The sequence below is a fragment of the Urtica dioica genome, chromosome 10 (genome assembly GCF_054948205.1).
Source record: "Urtica dioica subsp. dioica isolate 48M chromosome 10, U.dioica_male_clone48M_v1_H2, whole genome shotgun sequence".
NCBI lineage: Eukaryota > Viridiplantae > Streptophyta > Magnoliopsida > Rosales > Urticaceae > Urtica > Urtica dioica.
This window is the reverse complement of record NC_142765.1, coordinates 19,732,148-19,750,673: the sequence shown is the minus strand read 5'-3', so window position 1 is coordinate 19,750,673 and position 18,526 is coordinate 19,732,148. Positions and strand designations below refer to the sequence as shown.

The 18,526-nt window shown below is 36.3% G+C and overlaps 3 pseudogenes; 1 reads left to right on the top strand and 2 right to left on the bottom strand.

Moving 5' to 3' along the window:
* Nucleotides 1-1,125: 1,125 nt before the first annotated feature.
* Nucleotides 1,126-2,061, bottom strand: LOC149383808 (germin-like protein pseudogene; annotated as a pseudogene).
* A 2,546-nt stretch (nt 2,062-4,607) lies between these two features.
* On the top strand, nt 4,608-4,964 carry LOC149383807 (putative ribose-5-phosphate isomerase 3, chloroplastic pseudogene; annotated as a pseudogene).
* A 4,512-nt stretch (nt 4,965-9,476) lies between these two features.
* On the bottom strand, nt 9,477-10,417 carry LOC149383806 (germin-like protein pseudogene; annotated as a pseudogene).
* Nucleotides 10,418-18,526: the final 8,109 nt, after the last annotated feature.

Here is an 18,526-nt window from a genome sequence, read left to right as displayed (position 1 = left end):
AAAGATGTTGATCAGTTGTCACAGTTTTTCGGTGGGTTCTCGATTACACCGGAGGACTCAGAATCCTCGCATCCAATTGAGCCGCATGACGGGTCTTACAGTTATCCTGAGTATCCGATGATAGTCCCCGTGCCCGTGCCTGTCCCTACCAACCACATGAGCCCCAACCTCGTATTCGTTACCGACCAGGTTTCCCAAAATACTCCATTTATGTTGCATTAGATCAGTATAATTACGATCGTCACGTGGAGACTTATATGACTACATATGCTCACATGATGACTTGGTACGAGTATTGCCTGATGCAAGACCAACAACCTCATACATTTCAGGGCCCCCGACACTCTACCTACGAGTAGCAACAATGACTGTGAACTCTACTTTTTTTGTGTGAGAAATCTCTATTATGTGTATAATTATTTGTTTTCTTTATTTAGTGTGACTTTGCTTGAGAACTCTATATTATATGTGTATTGATTTGTACTCTACATAGAATTTCATGTCTGGAATTTTGAAAACTTTATTTTAAAAATTTATATAGATTGTGTATCCTAAACTTATACAAAATCATAATTAAAAAGTTGTTCAAATACCCCGCGGAATACCCTTTTTTTGCGGTATCCCGCGAAATGCGGTATACCACACGGTACGAGATACCCCGAATGTTCATCAAATACCACGAGATACCACGGTACGAGACGAGATACCAAAAAAAAAAAGTGCGGTACGGCCGCGAGGTGCGAGATTTTAATCCTTGCTTGACAAGTAGTTGCGCCATCTCGTCTTGAACAATCTAGAACAAATAGTTTTGCCAAACTAAGATCATGCCACAGAAAGAACCAACAATTTTTTTTAAGGAAAAATGTTGGTCTTTTCTAAAAATAAATTTTAAACTTATGCACAGTACATCTCTGCTCAATCTTTTGAAATTATATCTTTTCTCGAAAACAACATACTCTATATACAAACTTACTCTATTCAATTGTATATAGTTTCTCCGGCTTGAATACTAATTATATACCCAGAACAACCGTGTTTAGAAAGCTTAAGTATAGTGGAAGTAAATGAACACATACGGTTTTTTTTAATCCAGGCAAAGCCGCACTTTATAATGATATAATATACTTAAAAAAAGGTAAAAACATTATGTTTATTTATTTATTATTTAATGAGCAGAACCTCAAACTGATTACATCAAGTTTGTACCTCATTATTTGCAGAAACATGAAGGGAAAAAAAACATGACGCAAGATGAACACAAACAAGAAACATCATAAAGTGTGCAATAATAATAAATAAATAAAAATTAAAAAACGGTAATAAAAGTTTCTAGCCACTCCCACCAAACAAGGCCTTAAGCCTCTTTATTTCTGCAGGGCTGATGAAGGTGTTGACGCCCATCAACTCCGTCGGAAAATCATTGCCAAACAAATCGAAAGACACGAATTGGAGTCCGGGGTTGTCGCTATTAAACCCTACAAAAAAAGTTGCCGGTTTTGAAGTGGGCAAGTTGTATTGGAAGTGCAAAAGGCCGTGAGGGTAGACCATCACGTCGCCTTTCTTGAGAGTCGTTATGTAGACTTTGTTATCGTCGCCAGAGATGAGTCCGGACACTAGAGTTCCTTCGATGAGGATGAGAATCTCCGAGCCCCTCGGGTGCGTGTGTAGAGGGATCACGCCACCAGCGTCGAGATCTGCTCGGGCTAGGGCAAGCCCTAACCCGTTGATGCCCGGGAATTGAGTGTAGAACGCGCTCGCAATTCCGGCTTTGAGGATGTTCTTAGTGTCTGTGCGGGGCCCGAGGCCCGAGTACACGAAGTCTCTGGCCGTAACGTTTGAACGGTCTTTGCAAGCAAACCCTAGTGGATTTTGTTGGGAAGTGTAGTCCGCGACACAAAAGTCTTGGACGGCTCCGAGGGATGGAGAGAGGAGGAGAGAGAAAAGGAGGAGAGAAGAGAGTAGTGTAATATTTTCCATGGTTTTTGAAAGCTTAAATGTGTTTTATTTATTTATTTTTTTTTTGCTAGGTATTTGGTGAGTGATATATTGGGTTTGTACGTAGGGGTTTATATAGGGTTTTTCATGTCTTGGTCAAAATGTTGTTTATTGCTTTCTAAATAAGACATTAGTGCGAAATGGATTCAAGAAATATATTAAAGTCCATATCCGACATAATAGTTACATGAATCCTGCATGTATATGATCTAAATATAGACAGATCAGTTTGAACTAGTCTAAAAGTAATTATTATAAATTATATATAATAGTATTTGATAGTTTTTTAGTACGAATCTATTTTTATATTTATATATTGATATTAAAGACAGGAATATTATATTTTATATCATGCAGGTTTTCATTAACAAGTGGTATATTCATCCAGGATTTGGTTTTTACAGATGGATATAAGAAAAATACGTCAATTTAACTAGCTTTTGTGCTCACCTAGAGAATATAAATTTTTGTTTTGAGATAGTTAAAATTAAAAAAGTGAGAGATATAGGATTAATTTTACTTAGAAATCAATTTATAACTAGAAACACATCGCCTTAATTCTTTTCTTTTATAATTTGAAATGTGCTAGTATAATATGTACTATTTAAAAACAAAATCACTTTACTTTTTATCCACGTAGAATTACCTTTCTCAATTGCAAATAACAGGATCTATTACCAATATTTAATTGTTAAGTAATTTGTTGAAATCTCAAGTTTATTTCAAAAAAACAATTGTTCGGAAGAGAAATTTAACTGGTTATCATCATTTTCTTGGCCTATAATACCATATTTTTAATCTTTAATTAATAAGTACAGGGTCAATTAGAAAAATAATCAGTCCACATCATTATTTATGATTATTTACTTAAGATTTAACAAGCGTTAATTATTTAAAATTGTCAAACGTTTAAGTTGACTATTTTTCTAATTTTTTTATAAGAAGTACAGGAAACAAGTCTATATCATTAAAATCAATTGAGTTTCGTATATGCTCGGGTTCTGAGCATCTATCCACTATGTGCTTTGATTTAACTTAATCATTTAGAAAATCTATCTAGATTGACCACAATTTTATATATATATACACTCTACGACAAACCTTTCTACGCGACCAGCTTTTATGCTTTTTCTTCGATCAAAAGTAAACGCGGATGGAATCTAATTAATTACTTTTCTAATCTACACATTTCATATTCATTCGTATCTGAGGAAGCAATCTGTGTGAGAACACTAGAATATAAGCCTTCTAAAGCTAGTTGACAATATATATAGGATGCTGCGACGATATCACTCGGCATATGTGCTCGTCATGCTATACGTGATATTTTAATAATGATTCCATTTACGTGTTGACTTGGTAGACATATACATTCAATGAATTTGAATTCATTATTGGATTATATTTTACAAACTAGCATATTATGAAATTCTATTTCCTTCTATTACGTTAATTAGTAGCTAATACCATAATATAATACTTAAATTAGGATAAATTCATGCCGTATAACCCAAAATATTCAGTTAGCTATGAATGGTTAAAGTTTTACACCCTTTAATGAAATTGTTGATCAATTCATACCTCTACCTTAAAATCGCTCAATTTTGTAATGATTACTAGTTTTTAAACCGCTCCTTATATTTGTTATTCTTTATTAATAGTACATAGAATTTATTTAAAATACAATAATTGATCAAATGATTCGTTAAAAATAACCATATATTAAAAATCAAAATTTTAAATTATATATAAAAATTCCAATACAAGTTGATTTATAGTATATTTATTTATGTTGGTAAAAAAAATATTTTATTTAAAATAAAATAACGAAGTAGTTTTTGGATGCAAATCGTATATGATGATAGAGAGAGAGAGAGAGAAGGAAGGTAAAGGGGAGAAAACTTATACATAAAATTAAAAATAAGTAAAGTAAAATTTCGCTCGCAAGTTGAAGTGGAAAACTAGTGTTCTGATAAATATTTTTACAAATAATTAGCTGTTTAGCCATCTAAAACACTAGCAATTTGGTTTTAGCCAACCTTTCGTTAATTTCTCGTAAATAACCATCTTGCTTACGTGGCAGCTTATTAATTGATTTAGTTTTACCTTTTTGTCCTTATGCTATTTTAATTAGGCATTTTTTAAAAAAAAATTCGAATTAAATATTGAAATCGAATAGGGAAGTTTTCAAATTTGAAATTTGAATTTTGAGCAGATTTTGAAAGATATCAGCCATTAATTGTTATATATTTGGAAATTTTCAACGTTGACTTTAGGTAATTAGTTTCTATTTTCGTTGCAATTCATTAGGTAATTAATGTCGAATTAATTCTTCATTCATTGATATTATTTTGTCTTCCATATATTCATAATTTCCAGAATTTTCGTGCTCAAAATATTTCCAGAATTTTTCAGTTTATTTACACGAATACACTGTAAATAGGCTTTGTATTTACAGTGAATATACTGTAAATAAGCTTCGAATTTACACGAATATACTGTAAATATGATTTCTATTTACACAAACATACTGTAAATAGGCTATCAATTTACACGAACATATTGTATTTAAAAAAAAAGGTCATCTCTCACAGGGACACAAAACAGGGAAAATGGCGTCCAGTTCAATCTCGCTCCTCTCGCCGCCGTCGCTCCGCCTTAGCCTACGCACCCGGACGACCCAAGACGACCTCAAAGGGCTCGCCGCCGACAAGGCCGTCGAGTACGTCAAGTCCGGCATGATCCTCGGCCTCGGAACCGGCTCCACCGCCGCCTTCGTCGTCGCCAAGCTCGGCGCCCTCCTATCCTCCGGCGAGCTCTCCGACATAATCGGCGTCCCGACCTCGAAGCGCACGGAGGAGCAAGCCAGATCGCTCGGAATCCCGCTCTCCGTCCTCGACGACCATCCCCGCCTCGACCTCGCCATCGACGGCACCGACGAGGTCGATCCCGACCTGAAACATAAGTAGCCATCAGATTAAATTGCTTTTTCCTTACCAACAACGTTATTCAAAAGAAAAAAAAAATTGAGATATCTATAATGGTTAGCCATCAGAAACATTAGTAGCTACATAACAAAACAAAAAGAAATATGCCACATGACTTTTCCTAATTGCTATGACTCTCGGTGTTTAAGAACATATATTTCAAACCGTGAATAGAAATTGAGTCGGTGGTATAAGAAAACATCAGATACAAAACGAGAACAGTTGATGAATCTACTGCACATATGGACAAAAACGTACCGATCATAAAGCGAGGAAATATAACCAATTCTCGATCCAATAAAACATAAGCGGTGGTTATGAATCCGAACACCAGATTTATATCGCACATAATTGCAAGCCGATTCGATTTAATAAGGAAAAAGCAAAAGCATAACGCAACAACTGATGAAAAAAATCGTAATCGGAAAATACTAACCTCGAATTATGACGAGAACAACGTAATCGTAATTGGCTCTCTTTCTTCTTTTTTCTTTCTTATGATCTTAATTAATGATATTAATGACATTAATGGGCGGTTATATCACAATATTTTGTATTAAATGTTTTATTTTCAGCATGTTAATGGGCGGGAACGGTTGGGAGGTTATTTTGGTATTGTTATCTATGTAAATAAATTGGGCTGACTATTAACACGAAATTAACCAAATGTTGGCTAAATCCAAAACTGTCTAAATATGGGAGGCTATTTAGCTATATTACCCATATTTTTTTTGACCAAGCCTTTCTCTCTCTCTTTTAACAAAACCCCAGCAAACCCTAGTTGTTGAAGGCGCCGCCGCCGCCCCTCCAGGACCCGACCGCCGCTGCAGTGGTGTGTTCCGACCTGGAGGGAGCTTACAAAGTTTTTCTTCTTTTATTTTTCAGATTTTTGCTTGTTTTTTGCCGATCTTCTTTGCATCTTTTCGGGTCCTTGCTACGACTTTCTTCTTCGCCTTCGTCGGCGCCTCACGGTCTCGCATCCGTTCTTCCGGCGCTCTCCTCGGGCTTCCGTCTTTAGGTGGCTTTTTGTGGTCTCAATCTCCGACGATGGTAGTTCTTCTCCGCCGCTCGTTTTGGGGGATTTGGCTGCGATTGGACTCTTCGCGGCGTCGATCCTGGACGATGGGAGGTATGCTCCAAATTTCTGTTGCTTGGTTTTGTGTCGCGGGTTCTCGGAGGCTGAGGCGTGGCGGCCCGGTTTCTCGTCGATGGAGCCTCGTTCCCTCGGCGACGCCGGTACGGCTCGTCTCCCCTGCGTCGTCAACGGTGCGCCTCGGAGCCTCGATGGTGATGTGGCTTCGCTCCCCATCGACGGTGGTGCAGCTCCTCCCTCGACGACAACAAGGCGACTCGGTGTCTCAACGACTACGGAAGGGCTCGGCTCCTCAGCAACAGTGGTGCTACATGGCTCTTCGGCAACAATAGTGCTACGTGGCTCCTCGTGGTCAGTATCCTCTCATCGATTTGGTGTTGAATCTCGTGTGTCGGACTCTGATTTTGATGTTAGATTTTCCTTTTAGTTTCAATTTTAGTCTGTGTGTGAAACTTATTTATTTTTTTGCTTGGTTTATTTTGGACTCGGATTAGCTGTAGTCTCATCTCCCGTAGTGGTTTTCTTGTTAGGTTTTGATCTATGCAGGTTGAAGAGCCATCTTATTCGTCGCCATCGGACCGAGGTTGATTGGATTTTTCCATCGTCAATCTTTGGGTTTTTGAACGAGCATCTTGTGTGCTCTATTTGTACTTGTAATTCTTCCCGTTGTCGTAAGTTTGCACATAACGTACTTTTACCGAAACTTAGTGTCAGATTCACTTCGACTTAGGTCTTGGCGACCCATGTACTAAGGTGTTTTTCTCCTGTATTGATGGGTTTTTTCTACCCAATTTTAATGAAAAATCCGTTCTATTCAATATTTATTGGTATGAGAAATAGAGTAGGAATGGAAATTTTACATAATGTTTATTGTCTGTTATCCAATGTAAACAGGTCAAGTAATCTTCACTTCTAACAGTTAAATGAGTAATACACATTAGGGTTTAATAAACATATCTGAATATAGGTAACGGAATTTTCATACCGTAACTGACTCGTTAACATTAAAAAATATATTGTAGTATCACTTTTTGTATTTATATGTTTGGAAGATATTAAGACAATTGGTTGTTTAGTTAATTTCTTTTATTATTAACAGGTAAACAAGTCTACTAAATCTGGTACTCGACATTGTTATGCAGATAAATGAGTGAAGGATATGTATTTTTCTATTCACTTATCTAGCGGGTATATTTCATCATTCCGCTCGAATAAAAAATCGGGTATGGAGATACGGATAACCGGTTAAATTATTAGGCACGTACGACTAATATAATTAGCACCCGGCCTTACCCATCCTTGCTGCCATTTGCAGAAGCGAGAAAAGGCGGTAAGGATTAAATTAGTATGTTCATTTAATAATTTATTGTAGAGATTTCTTTGCCGATGTGGTCAAATTTTTATTCAGTATACCCGACTAGGCCGAAACAAGGGTTTTTGCTTGAGATTCCCACTCTCACATTTAGATCAATAATCTTTGGTATTGACCAAAAAGTTAACATGTAATTGACCAATAATCTTTAACAAATGCCTTTAAAAAATAATTACCCTCTATAACTCATTATAAAAAATAATTACTTATGTGAAAGTATCATGGGATTCCATCTCAAAACCAATTGATAATGAAAAGAGTAATTTATGACTTTTATAAGCTCCTGTTAATTCTCATTCACTTTCAATGTGAGATTCCTAACATATTATAACCTCAAATCCCCTATTTATTTTAGAAAATAATTACCCCTCATTACTTATTTTTAAAATAATTACAGCTTATAACCTCAAAAATAGTTTTCTTAATTGATTTATTTCATTGGATAATTAAAATAGTTATCAAATCTACGATGTTACAAATTTATATTTAGCCCGTGTGACGAAACTTCCCTGCTTCGGCGCTGCCTATTAGTATGGTTGATGTATCTCTCTAATCCTGGGCACCGCAACCGAAAGATGATAGAAATTTCCTTCCTTCCACACTGTTCATCGGAAGCGAAAATTTCATTGCAGTTTCTTTCCGGTATAGTTCATCGATTTTTGTTTTTTGCTTTTTTATAATAGGATATTTTAAGTAAAAAGAAATATTATTTTTTCTTCCGAGAACAATACCGAAAATTATCGGAAGGAAGCTTCTGATTCAGTTATTAGGCAAAAATTCACATCCTTAATAGACGAAAATCTTCCCTTCATTAAAGAACGGAAATTCCTATCGGAAATGGAATTCCAATTCCTTTCGATACCCAGGACTACCAAAGTCATGGTATAAAGTATGAACCTACTCGTGCGCATTATAGTGATACTGGAGTGAGCTCGATCATCATAAGCGGAACATCTTATTATTGCATCACACTATGCACATTAATAGTCGATGCACTTCTCAACGATGGCCTCTTGTTTTATGTCTCTTTGACTTTGCTGGTCGAGGTGAAATCTTTTACATAAAATTTAGGTGTAATCTTAATTAACAACTCCAATTCAATTGAGCATAATTGTTTGTAATCCATAAAATTAGGATTATAAATGTTTAGCTCAATTCATCATAGTAATTCAGATCTAATTCAGTTAAAAAGTAAGGTATCAGAGTCCAAGGGCGGAGGCAGCTTAGGCCAAAGGTGAACCAATGCCCCCCTAAACTTTTAAAAATTAAATTTTTACTCTTAAATTTTTTATTCTAATATTTATATTTTTAGCCCAAAATTACATAATTTTTTTTATATTTGCCCCTCCTGAATATTGTTTTCCTTACAAGCCCTTTATAAATTTACAAATTTTACATATTTAGTCCAAAAATATATAATGTTTTCATATTTACCCCTCTCCTGAATATGTTTTCTTACAGAATTTAGAAGAAAAAAAAAATTATCGAATTTGCCCTTGGCTACAAATTCTAGCTCCGCCACTGTCAAAGTCTACTTTGTTTATAAAAAAAATCAAATAAAAAAAAAATAAAAAAAAATTACATCCATTATAGCATTTTGGTTTGATACCCGGGCGTATATTGGCTTGAGTTAGATTAATCTCTTATTTAGCTCACAAACTTGTATATATGACGAAAATACATCATGTGTCACTATTTTGAGAAGACAAAATGTAGAGGCATGTGATCACACAACGACTTACTTTCTTAGTTTTTCTGGATAGTTATTGAAGTCAACAAGATGATAAAAAAAGTACTTAAGAGTGCAATAATCCATCATTTTATTTTTGTAAAGAGCAGAACTGATCACATCAAATTATGTTTCTGTTTACGACTACATCCATGTAAAAATTATATACTCCTGACTACGTATGTTTTCGTTTCACACAGTGTGTGTGTTTTATTAACTAACTTGTCTAGCTGATAAAATCTTATCTATAGTTAACCTACCATCTCGTATGAAGTATGAAAAATTATGCAAGATCGTCAATAACAATGCACGTAACTCGACAGTATATTATTCATCATAAATAAAATTACATATTATGGAGTTTACAACCGTTTAACGCTTACTAGAAGAATCAGCAAACAACACAAGTACGCTACATTTAAATAATACACCAAAGACTGAGAACCAAAGTAAAACACAAGTCCACAAACACATTCAAGGAATCATCATCATTATTAACAACAAACACAATTAAGATAGAACAATTAAATATCTCTACTTACTCCCACCAAACATGGCTTTGAGCCTCCGGATTTCAGCAGGCTTAATGAAAGTGTTGGCGGCCATCAACTCCGTGGGAAAATCGTTTCCAAACAAGTTGAAGGACACGAATTGGATGCCGGGGTTGTCGCTGTTAAACGACACGAAGAACGTGGCCGGCTTTGAAGTGGGCAAGTTGTACTGGAAGTGCAAAAGGCCGTGAGGGTAGACCATCACGTCGCCTTTCTTGAGAGTCGTGAGGAAGACTTTGTTGTCGGAAGTGATGAGGCCGGAGACTAGGGTTCCCTCGGTCAGGATGAGAATTTCCGTGCCTCTCGGATGGGTGTGGAGAGGGATTACACCACCGGCCTCGAGGTCTGCTCGGGCCATACCGATTCCTAGCCCGTTCACGCCCGCGAATTGAGTGTAAAACGCGCTCGAAATGCCTGCTTTGAGGATCCCAGACGTGTCTGTCCGCGGGCCGAGGCCCGAGAACACAAAGTCTCTAGCCGTGACGTTGGAACGGTCTTTGCAAGCAAACCCTAAGGGACTCTGTTTCGTGGTGTAGTCCGCGATACAAAAGTCTTGGACTGCCGCGAAGGACGGCGAAAAGAGGACTAGAAAGAGGACGAGAGAAGAGAGTAGTGCCATATTCTTCATGGTTTTGAAATATTTTCTTTTTTATTTTGGTTTATTTGTGAGTGAATTTGCATGTACATAAGTAGGGGTTTTTATAGGGTTTTCGTGTCTAGGTCATTGCATGTTTAGTGCATTTTAATATTGATGGCGATTACAATTTGATTTGCCTATTATACGTTTGGTTGAAGTCATATACGCGTTGAGAAATTTAAAACTCTATCCTTTAGGCTTTAGATACACAAGTCAATATTCAATACCTCAATACAATATTATTTATACGGTCAAAGTTTGACAGAAAATTGTTCATGGAGTTGAATAATTCTTTTGCTACTACGAAATGATTTTATAATATCCCACATGCCGTATAATATGCATTCAGGGCAGCGTGCTTATGAACCAATGTTCGTTGGATTTTACCTAAATGATCATAATACACATCATTTCAAGTATTTGATAACGGATATCACTACAAAATAATTGTTTAGAGAGCGAAGCTGAAAAGTCTCATCACTATCTCTTGGCGAGCGCTCATCTAAGTTCTCTTTTGCAGATCTCTTTCACACGCGATCCTCTCGAATATCGTCCAACGATCAAACGCAATCACACACTTCGATTAGTTCTTTGTCAGTATATACACGAATATTGGACAGTGCTCTCACTCACAGTCGATGACGAACCAAGAATAGTGAATTAGTGAGAACTATGTTAGCGTAAAAGATTAAGAGTGCTATTCGATAATCAAAATCTTAAGTGAATTTTGTTAGAATCGAGAAATAAATTATTATATCCGATTATATCTCCTTTTTTTTTCTTTTATAAGATAATGGGAGAAGAAAAATGTATCTTTATTCTTTACGTGGTATTTGTGGAATACTTTTTATGACAAGAGGGTTTCACGTAACAGTACTTCTAAAAATATAGTTTGACTTTTTATGATGGAAAACGAACTTTATCTCTATATCCATGATCTTTTAGAGATCAAATTCCTTTCCCACTAAAAGCAAAATAAATCCAAATACTCTACAAGGTAGAATATCAAACATCCATTAATTTCTGGCTTTTTTGGTGGCGGTTGTTGGTGGTGTATTTTTATTTACGTATTTGACTTTTCCGATAATTGCGTACTAAAATGGGGAGAAGGCTTCTTACATTATATTATATATATATATATATATATATATATATATATATATATATATATATATATATATATAAAGTAGAAGATTGATCATTATTCAAAGGGTTATTTAGTTATATAACCACACTAGTGGATTGAGATATAGCCCAGCTTTGATTAATTTCTTGTAAATAACCAAGTAAACTTATTAACAAATTAATAAAAGTCTTATTTAACACAGCCAAACATATATTTTAGGTAGTTAATAGGCTGTCACGTATGCAAGTTGGCTATTTACAAATTATTTATCAAAGGTTGGCTAATTTACAATTCATATAGTTTAGGTGGCTTACGTAGCCAATTTTTTGTTATTCAAATGAACAATGATTTTTTTTAATAGAAAAAAAAAAGAGATTGAACCCTGAACACAAGTGTTAATCATTTGTAAGCTTGCATAAATATAACACGAATAAATTGGACGTTTACGCATAAAAAAAATGAATATTCTTTAAGGTTCAAGATAAGACCTTTTATATTCTGCAATAAAATAGTTTTTTTTTTGTATTATTGAGAAAGATTCATAATTGTTTTTTTTAAATGATAGTCTACTCATGAGATTACCTTAAAATAGAGAAATAATTCATAACCTTATACTGTTTTTTAAGTTTCCTTATTTTAACAATGTGAGATGCTTGACACCGCGTCATAAATTACAATTAGAGGCAAATTTGAAAAATAAAATCAGGGAGCAAATTTAAAAAAGAAAAATTGCACAAACTAAAAACTACTTGAAAGGTGAAACTATGGCAATTAAGACATAGCCAAATTTTTCCTATTATTAAATAACTAGACATTCTTAATTAATTAGATAGTTTTTATTAAACCGATTTACTTTTTTTATCCTTCTATTATAATTCGTATTTTTTATTTTTAGTCAGATTTTTTTATCTCCGTTTTGTCCGTAATTAAATGCCAACTATTTTGGCAGTTATTTTAGATATGACTTTCTTTGTAAGTAAGGCATTAAGTTGCAATATTGTTGTTCACCACTATCGCCCAGAATTTTTGAAAAAACATCGCAGGAAATCCGTCCTTCCCGGGCACCTTTAGCGGTTCCATACTGAACACCGCTTCTTTCCCGTCGGTAGCTGTGAAGGGTCTGAGCAGCTCTTCATTTTTCGCGTAAGTGACTCTTGGCCGGATACTCCTGTAGATGTGAAGATTTCTGTGAAATATTCATAGATTACCTTGGTCAACCCTTTGGTGTCCGATATCCAGTGCCCACCGTCACCGAATAGCCCTTTTATTGTGTTTTTTTTTTTTTGCCGTTGCGTCGCTTTCCGATGAAAATACTTCGTATTTCAATCACCCTCCCGGAGCCAAAGGGCTCTGCTTTGTTGACGCCAGTACCTCTCTTCTTTTTCCATCAAGGCATCAAGTTATCGCTCTTCCTTTCTCAGCTGATCCACTGTAGCCCCCGATACCTCCTCCGTGATTTTCTCCAGGATCGCCGCTTGCTTTCCTATTTTTTCCGGAGATCAGCCAGTCGGCCACGCCCCCACTGGCTCAACTGATACCGGCATCGGTCTAGCCGTGACGTTATTGGTTTATCGTGCCCCTGGTTCCAAGCCTTCTCTACCATAAGGCCACATTCTATCTCATCACTCCACGCTTCGTCGAATCGGAATAGTCTTCTCTTGCCATGTTGCCTGGTGTCATCTTGTTGGCCTCCCGACATGTCTATGAGGAAAGGTCGATGGTCTGACCCCCAAAGTGGGAGATGGGTAACCTTAGCCAGAGGCCACTCATCAACTCAATCCGGGTTAGCAAGGCATCGGTCCAGCCTTTCCAAGATCAATTCCTCCGCCGAATTCCTTTGCCTCGTGAATTCCGAACCAGAGAAACCCAGGTCCTGCAGCTCACAGTCATTGACCATTTGCCGAAACCCTTCTATCTTCCACAACGGATGTGCTCCCCCTAAGCTTTTCATGAGCATGAAGCAACTCTTTGAAGTCGCCACCGATCATCAAAGGCTCTGAACTCTGTCTACTTAGCCTCCTAAGAAGCTAACAATGAAGCATCAAGTTCTACCATCCCCCTCGATTATTCTTGTGTCTATATGGCCTCTTGAGAAGCCAATTATTTGAATATCACTAGTATATTTCCACATCAACGCGAGATCTCCACTAAGTCCCCTTCTTTCCACCACAAACATATTGTTACATCCCATGGCGAACTTAACTCTTTCTATCTCACTACTACAAATTCACATTTCTGGTGCGGAAGGTATTAGGTGTGACATGTCGCACCGAATATGTGCTTAGGTGCGACATGTCACACCGGAAACTCATCCAGATGACTAACAATTTAGCTAATATTAAGTGGTATTTGGTGCGATAATCTCGCACCTAATAAACTATTAGGTGCGACTTTTGATGTATTTGGTGCGACAATCGTTGCACCGGATGACTATATTTGTTCTATTGTCTGAGACATAGTTGCTTTCGTTTCAGATAGAAAGATAAATTCCGGTTAGTACTTCAGCCCATGTGAACTGAGCACTCTCCTTGTCCAAAGGGTTCCCACCCCTTGAACGTTCCAGATTAGGTCTAACATTGAGTTCGGCGGCCTTGTTCCTTAAGGCTCGCCGCTTCCGGTTCTGTGGGGGCCATGTGATCATCAGAGGGACCAGAAAAATCCATCACCAGGTTTTGAGTTTCGAGATACCTGGGCGACTCTCCACCGATTGGTCCTCGGCAGCTCCATCAGAGGTCTTGTAGGAAGATGATGGTCGGGAATGATTCTTCACTGATCTCGCCAAATCCTTGATCGAGGATTTCCGCCCAACCTTCTGTCCTGCTATCTTCTTGGAATTGGTCGCAACTTTCCAAGAATATTGCTAGCACCTGACTGTCGCACACCTCTGGTTTGTCTCGGGAGTGTTCTTTTCATCACCCGCGCGATAGAGGAGATGGATTCCTGATTCTCCCCATTTAGGTCGCGCCCATGAGTACAGACCGGGCCAGGCCCAGCTGCAAAAAGTGGGTTATCCGCTACTTTCGGGTATTCTTCTGTTTGGGCTTTTGGCCCAATGGTATTTCCATTAATTGGGGCCTCCTCGTTATCCCTGTTTCGGGGTATCTTAGTAAAAGCGTGTGTCCCATTTCCAACACGCCTTGGCTCACTTGCTAATGATATTGGTTGCCCCATTGGCCTCGTTTTCACCATCGACTAACCAATCTCCCCCTTCATAGGTAACCTAGGAATAACGGCTTCAGTAATGATTGTGTTGGGACTACCCACACTCGATGGCGCAACCGTTCCCATCCACTAGGTTCCTGCCTTGCTTTCCCCGCTCCTTCGCCTTCCGCCTTGCTATCGATTGAAGGTTGGCTGTGTATAGCTCTGTCACCGATGTCGGAGGTCGTTGCCCTGACCGAAGAGAGGAACTCGCCAGGTTTCTTCTTGTCAGCTTTCAACCACCCGCCAAACACTCTGACTGGCGTTCCATCTTCCCTTGGAATTAGCAGAGGCTGGTCGTTGCACTCGCGTTTTTCATGTGTTAAAGCCCCACAGTTAAAACATATTGGTGGTAGGCACTCATACTGGAATTCAACCCAATGCTTCCTCCCTCCATTTGGCACAAACGACCAGGACTAAATTTACCATTCAGAGGCACGCCGACCTTGAATCGGTACAATTGTGGAACATGGCTTCCTTTGGTTTATCCAGTTACAGCTCTGTGAGCTTCCCCGTCGAGGAGGCCACTTTCATCGCGTTCTTTGGAGTCACCATGTCTGGTGGAAGTCCTACTGCGCGCACCCATAAGTTCAGCTTCTCCATCTTCTCATTTCTCCAATCGCCTATCGTCGGCCAGCCCCTTACCAGGACCAATCCCTGTGCAAAGCACCATGGGTCCCTGGCTATGATATATTGGCTTTCCTGCTTCTTCTTACACCACAGTTGGAACGAGAAGCCTTTGTTCATTAGCCTCTAGGATCTTCAGTTTCCAACCCTTAGCTAAGCTCCACAACCCCTCTAAGAGGGCTCCCAGAGCTTTGCTTAGGATTGGTTTCTACGAAACCAGCCTCCCAAGGATTCCTTCGTCCGCGAATGACGAAGCCGGCTCTGCTTATAGCTCCCAATCATCATCATCATCCTCCATCCCAAGCACGTTGGTCTGTTTCGTCAGTTCGTCAATATCTGCGTTATCATCGTCCATGGTTTACTCTTGATAGTCTGTCTCTGAAGGAGATATTCTCACTGAGGAGTCTGTTGATTGGATTCCACTAATAGGAAAATTTCCTAGAGATATTAGATTTGAACGTTCGAAATTCTCGTACATTAATCCACATCAATTACAGGTTAATGAGAAGGGAAATGATTTGTGCTTGGTCAACCAATAAATCACATTCAATGCCTCAATTATCTCAATCAATATGAATTAAATATTATTAATTACCACATAAATTCTTCTTCCAAAAAAAAGCCGCATTTTAATTTTTTTTTTTACTCGTTTTCGGTTATTAAAATCGAAATATTAAGGGCATTTTAGATAAATTATATTAATTGAATGAGCTCATAGGCTATTTATTTAAGGGTGATGTAGCTAAATAGCCAATTTAAAATTATGAATTTGCAAAATAGTTAAGGTTTGTCTTAATTTAGTGAAATAACCAAAATATGCAGTAATCTGGTTTCAAAATTGTTTCTGGATTGATTTTTTTAAAAGTGATAAATTGCTTATAATAAACGTCAAAAAATTTAATCTTAGCTGTCAAAAATTTTTTGAAAACGTAAATTTGACTACTTTGCTGAAAAGTTGAAACTTTGGCTATTTTGGTAATCAATAAGTTTCAAATGGCTATTTTGTACAATTTTTCTTTTATTTAAATATATACAAACTATAACTAATTTGTAATAGCCAAAACTTAAAAGCGATATTTTATCTAAGCGCCCTTTCAAAAAAACATAGAGTAAAATTTGCAATTTTTCAGGAGTTACACAAATAACCCTCCAAACTACAAAGAACGATAAATTCAGGGGTTACACAAATAACCATCCAAACAACAAAGAACGGTTGCAAAGATAACCCCCAAATCACGGGTCTGATCAACCCACGACCTTCAAACTCGCTCTTATATAAAGCGGACAAGGTACCATATATATAGAAGAGATAATCAAGGCTTGTTAATGCTTGATTATTATAAACTTTAGCAAAATGTTATGTTTGAACATTTAAAAAAAATCAAAATCAAAACCAAAACCTGTTAATGCTAAAAAGTAGCAGAATTCCCGCTGTTTAATCTAAGACCCAATCTTGCACGTGGGCGATATAGTGGTAAAATCCTTTAATTTGTTGTTCTCGATCGTTGGAAAGATGTTTTTGATTCCTCGTAACTTGAGAAATTAATAAAATTTTAGCAAAGATGGGGTGGATTGGATTCTTCCCTACGCACGTTTCTAAGCTTAACATTAGTCAGGTTGCTAAATGTAAGGTGTTGGATCTCATCTTGTCTCTCTAAAGATAGAGATAGAGATAGAGATAGAGATAGAGATGGATTGGTAGTACTATCTGAATTTTGACAACTCTTTACATCTTAGTAACTGTATCCTTTGCTGGCAATGACTGGCTTTGCACTATAGCTTCTTGATCATGCTTATCAATCGTTTGTTCTACTGTTATATATTTTTATTTTTAACAAAATTTAAGAGAAGTGATTTAGTTCATGTAATTTTTCAAATTTAAATAATGGTTGATGAGAAAAGTAACTCTATACAAATTTGATAGAAAACACAATAAATAGCTTAGATTATTACAATATAGACGCCTATTCCAAAATTATAAAATTATGCAAATATATATATATATATATATATATATATATATATATATATTTTAGACCAAAATATCCTTGGTTAACCCATATTTAGAAACTTGTTAGGAATTTATTAGAATATTATCAGAAATGCATATTATTCCTTGGATGTTTTGAAAAGCTTGAAGAGATTTGAAAATAAACAAAAATATTTATATATATAAAAAAAAAAAAAAAAAAAAAAACGCTTTACATATATGCGTGTTTGTACATATTTATTCGAAATATTATATATTGGTTGAAAATTGAAACAAAATCTATTATTTTAAGATAAAATAATTCAATTGACCACTATGTTGACCACCGTGAACCGTAACACAACCATCACCTTTTCACTTCACTTTTGTATCAAAAACGCATTTGAACGTTATGTTAAGAAGTGATTTAAAACGATAGCACTGATAATAAATTGTTTAATTGGGAAATTAAGCCTAGTCAAATAATTCAATCTTCTTTTTAAAAAGTTGACCGATTTCATTTTATTATTAAAAAAAAAACAGGACACGGTAGATTTTTAGTCATTTTCAAACTTGAAATTGCATTCTAACCACTGTTTAGATAATTTTTTATTATTCGCCACACGTCATTATTTCTCGTCAAAAAATGACTAATTTACCTTCTTATTAATTTCCGCCGAGTGACAAAATATTCATGTATTAAAACGAAAATGAAGAAAAAATAAACGGTAGTACATAATTACGCACAAAAATTAACGCTTCATACGCCAACCGATTCTACAATTTGAAAAGGAAACCAAACATAAAAGCAATTCATCATACAAAAATTGCAGGAATTAAAAAAATAAAAAATAAAAACCTGAGATGTGAAGAACCAATATTAATGATAATTAGCTCTGCATAAAGCCAAAAAATACTTAGGATACCTATTCACAAATACAAAAAATAGAATCCTGAAACCAGTATATTATTAACGATTATTACTAATTATTAACATTATTAACGGTCAATATTTCAAGAAAACCCAAAAAGTAAAACGAGCGCAAGGTAATTTTCCTGAACTCGCAAGCTTTTTTTAGGAACTTCGAAGTAACTGAAAAATGCTTTAGAATTTAAATAATTAAATATGTAAGTTGTCTCAAATAAAAATTAGGTCCTAATAACGTGTGAATATAAAAGCTGCTTATTCAAAATTTGAAACATGTAAAAAAATATATAATAAAAAGGTCTCAAATAAAC